This window comes from Cupressus sempervirens, chromosome 5 (genome assembly GCF_028749045.1).
Source record: "Cupressus sempervirens isolate cs-2001-9-10 chromosome 5, ASM2874904v1, whole genome shotgun sequence".
NCBI classification, from domain to species: Eukaryota; Viridiplantae; Streptophyta; class Pinopsida; order Cupressales; family Cupressaceae; genus Cupressus; species Cupressus sempervirens.
The window spans coordinates 635,169,765-635,176,268 of NC_143122.1; positions in this window are offsets into that span (position 1 = coordinate 635,169,765).

Genomic DNA, 6,504 nt, shown 5'->3' on the forward strand with positions numbered 1-6,504 from the left:
ATTAACGCATCTAAAACATGTAATGTAGTAGCGTAATTGATGGAATATCAGTCGTTTCCTTGATAAATTAACAGATAATAAGCAATAATTTGTACAACCTTGTCTTGAACGATATTATTTTTTCTTCAAATTTAATACTAGTTTGGCTATGATTTTCGATCGCTCTTAGAAGTTTGACCAACTACCCACAAGTTTTGGAAGCTCTCTAAATATCAGGTAAAGGGCATTTTATTAAATTTTTTTTTAAAAAAAAGTGTGGACTTCTTATTTGGGAGGTCTTGGGTTTGACTGTCATGTCCCCAATTTTCTGGTGACAGTTCAATTTAATTAATTTAATTAATGGTTGTCCAAGGACGACTAATTAGTTATTTTAATTAAATAAATAATTATTAAATAAGTAACTTTATATTTAATAAAGTGACTTGGAGTATTTAATAAAGTCACTTGAGGAATAAGATCAAAAAGGTTCTAGAAGTCTCTGGTGAGGATGGAGGGAAAAGAATAAATAGGCACCCCGGGGTTCCATTCGAATCAGGCAGTTGATTATCTCTCTTGATTTTTCAGGTTGTGATTCAAGCACAGGTGCATTGTGGAACCTAGGGTTTCTACAATTGTCACAGTTGGCCATTGAGAACGATAACTCTCAATTGGTACGCAATTTTGAGGGTGTGAAATATCATCCGAATTATTGCAGATTGGAGGTGACATCCAGTCATTTCATCAGGGCGCTTATTTGCGGCTTAAGGCCAAATTGGGTTCTTGCATCACTATTTCTCGAAGGATTTGATTCAGATCATCAGTGCAGGGGCAGAATTGAGGATTTGTTGCAAATGTCATTTATGGTAAAGCAACTATGAGCAATAATTGAGCCAGAAACATTCGCTGCATCAGGGAACAAGTGTATTATTCAGATTTGAGGAAAGTTTTGATTTCTCAGCTGACATAAATTTATATAAGAGACGACGCAAGGCTTTGGTCGGATTGGAAAGCAAATCATTGCCTGTCACAGCCGCGTCAGGAGTGCCAGATCGAAGGGAGGAAATCAATTTGTTAAAACCCGCAGAACGAGTATAAGGAGTAATGGCCAGAACGGGCAAATCTTTAGACCAGCCCACCCACGAGCTGCAATTTTAAAAACGCGGGTCACATTCCGATTTGGAAGTCTCTCCACGGCTTCAACACATTATCGTGTCTCTTTGGAGTTAACAAAATCATCAAGTCAAATCGAACTCCATTCGCTGAATCTATAATCGACTCTTGTTCATCTCGCAAGCATCCACAGGTAGCGGCCACGCTTCCTGTCCACCTCTGTGCCGCTTCCAAATGCATGCGTGCATCCCTGTGAATCTGCATCCACATACTGGCCAAAATACCACACATCGAATGAGAGTGATTACATTGGAGTCATAGCAGCAGCTAAAGGAAGTAGCAGAGCAAAGCAGTTGGCAGCTCAATTTATTCCACGCTTCTTCAAGCATTTTTCGAGTCTCAATGCTGATGCCATAAGTGCTCTTTTTGATTTATGCGAAGAAGATGAGTTGGGGGTGAGTCAATTTTCCCCTACTTGAAGTAAGATATGCTTGTCAAATTTAACCTAAGTGAAGATGATTTTGGTCATGGTATATATTGCTCTGGCTCTTGGAATCCCACGAGTTTTGGCAATCAACCACTTGAAGGCAAACCTTGATCTGGAACCACTATTCTAAATTTACTCTGATCCGTATGAAATGTGAAACATGAATACTCAAGCTTTAGCAAGATATTGATTTTCCAGTTTTTATCTTATGCTTCAAGCCTGTTCCTCCCATTAGAAAAGTGTGAAGGGTGGAGAATGAAAAGTTGGTGATTTGATACAGGTCAGCTTGCATTTGGGGACAAACAGAGACTCACAGGCTTGTTTCTGAAAGCATATCTATATATTTTACTGCAATAATATATTAACTGCTTGGAGTTCCCAAAAACTCTTGGGGTTTTATTTATCTGCTCTTCTTACAGGGTGTTGTGTTGTTGCTGTTCTCTGAGTTGCTAGAGAAGAGAATCTAGTTGTGGTCTTTTAGTTGTGTATTCTTGAATTTTGGATTGAAGGATCAGAGTGCAAGGATACATTCTTACAGTATTGGTTCACTTCAAAGTTGATCAAATGATCAAGGACAAATTGGAAGCCCCCCTTCCCTATAACTGTTTTCTAAAAATCTTGGGTTCTAGCTTGTGATCCATGTTTTTATGAGCACCTCATATTAGTGAGTGATCCTTGGTCACAGTTTCAAAAGGAGCAAATACCTGCCGGGGTCATTACAGTGGTATCAGAGCCTGTTTGCTAACTGTTTGACAAAATGCCTAATCATTGAAGTTTTAGTATTTTGGTGTTTAAGAGGCAAATATCCTGTCGAGGATATTACAGTGGTATCAGAGCTGAAGAATAAAGAGTTATTTTTGGTGTTTAAGAAGCAATAATCTTGTCGGGATATTTCAGTGGTATCAGAGCGGTTTTCTTGCCATCCTGTGGGGTGAGAACCGAATTACATGGGTGATCAGCGCTTTACTTCAAACAAGATGGACAGGTACAACACAAAGTCTCCAAGGACACAATTTCGGACAAGTAATAGACAGAGTATTCAGAGTCGGAATTGTGGAAAGGAGGACTATTCAAGTATTCAGGATGAGCTCAGAAAGATCAAACATAACATGTCTGAACTGTTGGTTAAACACCACCGTATGCTTGACAGGCTGTCCGTCCCAGCTAAGGTGAGTAAATCAACTGGATTTCGTTTTGGCGAATCTTCTCACGAAGCGTTGACAGATACAATGAGAGATGTTACGAGGAACCTTAATGAGGAGTTCGAGAAACAGGTGTGCAATCAGCTAGAGGTTTCAGTTCAGCCTCAGGAAGAAGCGGTGAAGGACATTACGCTAATGGATAGTAACTGTCAACTTGACACTCAAGTTGAGACAGTTGAATACAAGTTTCCCAAAGGTGATGTCTCATGTACTCAGGGAAGTTTGGTTCCGACAAGCAATGATTTCAGTGAAGTGAGTTCAGATGACGATAAAGATGTCATTGTGCATGATGATGAGATACCTGGTGGAAATGAGCAGACATCGGGCATTTATGATTTTGCTGAGAGAGAGTACCAGGCTCAGTTAGATGCTTCGTCACATGCGGATGAGAATGGCAGTACTTCAAATGATTTGTCCAGCCAGCTGAAGGTAAGCAAAGATAGTATTGTGGCTTCTTTATCTCATCATGACAGGATGCGGGAGATGTTAGAAGAGCACATTCAGATGATTCAGTTACAAGGAAGACATAAGGGAGTTCAGGCAAATTCTTCTTGCTGTGACTTACATGCAATTGGTGAAGGAATGGGAACGACTAAGTTGAGCTATTTACATCTTCTATCAGATCGTGACCATCTTCTAAGCCTCGCCAAAGACTATTCAGATGCCTTGAGGAGGAAGGAGGAGGAAGTTGTCAAGCTTTCTTGCGAGCTTGAGGACACTCGAGCAATTTTGGCATTACAGGATTGGGAGAGACATAAGCATGGCATGGAGCTGGGCTTAGTTTCATCTCACATGCCTGACATTCAGCTCCCGGCAGCAGATGGATCATATATGGTAGCTGATAATGTTACGAGTTCATCTTGCATTCACATCCAGGATACAAGGACAATGTCAAACAAATATGAGGAGTTAGTGAGTATTGGTCACATTACTCAGGTAAGGAGTTTGCTTGAGTTACCAGTTGTTTCTTGTTTACGGATATGGACTCGAGAATGTTTCAGCAACATTTGGGATTCAGTTAACTGGAGATCTTTAACACTTAATGGTAGCAATGATTGTCTAAGTGCTATCATGGATTTGATTAGCAGAATATACGGTGTTGTCTTCCCTTGTGCCAGCAGAACATCCGATGTTGGTATTAGTTTTTATACACCGGTATTGGGCTTGGTTCATATATGTAGACGACCCTTCTTGCTGAAAGGTGTTGAAGATTTTTTGCCAGTGTGTACAGATGAGTCCCAGGATCGTTTTGACCTTGATGACATCCGGGAGAATGAAGTGAACCGTTTTGAAGATTCAGTTTCTTTGTCAGTTTCTTTGGGTACAGAAGAGCTTGACAGCAGTACTACAATTTTTGACACTCTGGATATTGATATGAGTTTTGAAGTTGATTCGAAAAGTATGGATGGTAATAATCTAGAGACCAGTATTTTTGAAGACATTCCTCCAGTCAATGTGTCAGAGGGAGTTTATAGAAGACAGTCTAGCCAGAGCCATCATGTGATCAGCCAATTGAAAGTTAGTGAGCGAGACATTGCTATCGCTTGTGAGCATTTTGATACTGCTCGTCATTTGTTGGCCATTACTGGTTGGGGTACTTCTATGACAAATGAGTCCAGCGGTGGTTACTTTTCTTTGGCAGAGATTCATGCCTTGCGTGAAGCTGTTCGGATTTTGAAGCAGGATTATTTACGATTGGTAGCCGACCGTGATCACTTGGTTGAGTGGGGGAGTACAGCATATGAGGCACTCTTGGATCGTGAGGAGGAGGTGATTGAGCTTTCCCAAGAGCTCATAGCAACTACTGAGGCATTAGAGGACACACAGCGAGATCTACAGAAGTCGCAGTTTCAGTTGAAGGAGGTGACCGTGGAGTTGGAGCATTTGCGGTCAAAACCAGCCCCAGACCCAGTTCATTTGACTACTGAAGAGGATGATGGTAAGTACATTTCCGCACTTACTACTAAGGAGCATATTGTTGAGACTGACACATATATTCAAGATTTGGTAGTAGCTGGTTCTAATGAGTTCGGGATACCGGTAGAGTCAAGTTTCCAGATTGATTCTTCTCAGTTAGTTGATAGTGTGGTACAGTGGGGAATGCCACCTTCACAGGAGGATCAGTTGTGGTGTGCAGGGAAGTATATTGATGCTTCCTCGTATAATTTTTACTGCACTAAACCGTTCATGGAGTATTTGTTGGATAGTGCATGTGTTCATTTGGACCCGTATAAAGTGACAGAAGGTGTTCTCATCCAAGATACTAGTGTTATTTGCAGATTGGTTGAGAAGATTATAAGGGTCATTTCTACTATGCTACCTCATCGGGATCTTGAGGAGGGGTTTGTTGAGCAGAATGCACAGGGACCTATACGACCTACAGTCACTTGGAGTCAGAAAATGGAGCCATATGTTGATTCCCAGTTCAGTGATGATGAGCCAGCAGCAGAGTTTGGAGGTTCTTACCGGCATTATACGGTAGGGTACGCTCATCAGTTTTCTTTTGACACAGAGATAGAAGATTTTATTTCACACAGATGTAGATTGGCTCCAGTTTCTTACCATCCACTAGGGGATAGATTGGCACCATCTTTTGAAAATAAAATTGGTAGTAGTAAGTTACTCGGCTTGCCGCATCGACACACCCGGAGTAGTTTTTCAGAGATTGGATTTGATGGCAGTGTTTCAGGTACCTATGACTGTTGTCATATCTACAGTGCAGTTGGGTGCAGGTGTCATTTTGACAAGGGCTTGAGTTTCGATAGAGTTGATGTTTCAGTTGGCTTGAGTTCCGCAGAATGGTTTCTTCTACTGACATCTACAGTTGGTTTACATATAATTTCATCAGAGTTATCAGTTGTTTGGATGTTGAGTACAGTTTCTCAGATACTGGTATTGATGATTTCTCCACAGGAGTATGATGAGGATTGGGATGATACACAGATTTACATTTGGGATCCAGGAAGACTGATTGGTTCATAGTTCAGCCATTGCTTGGGGACAAGCAATTTCAGGAAGGGCGGACTGTCATGTCCCCAATTTTCTGGTGACAGTTCAATTTAATTAATTTAATTAATGGTTGTCCAAGGACGACTAATTAGTTATTTTAATTAAATAAATAATTATTAAATAAGTAACTTTATATTTAATAAAGTGACTTGGAGTATTTAATAAAGTCACTTGAGGGATAAGATCAAAAAGGTTCTAGAAGTCTCTGGTGAGGATGGAGGGAAAAGAATAAATAGGCACCCCGGGGCTCCATTCGAATCAGGCAGTTGATTATCTCTCTTGATTTTTCAGGTTGTGATTCAAGCACAGGTGCATTGTGGAACCTAGGGTTTCTACAATTGTCACAGTTGGCCATTGAGAACGATAACTCTCAATTGGTACGCAATTTTGAGGGTGTGAAATATCATCCGAATTATTGCAGATTGGAGGTGACATCCAGTCATTTCATCAGGGCGCTTATTTGCGGCTTAAGGCCAAATTGGGTTCTTGCATCACTATTTCTCGAAGGATTTGATTCAGATCATCAGTGCAGGGGCAAAATTGAGGATTTGTTGCAAATGTCATTTATGGTAAAGCAACTATGAGCAATAATTGAGCCAGAAACATTCGCTGCATCAGGGAACAAGTGTATTATTCAGATTTGAGGAAAGTTTTGATTTCTCAGCTGACATAAATTTATATAAGAGACGACGCAAGGCTTTGGTCGGATTGGAAAGC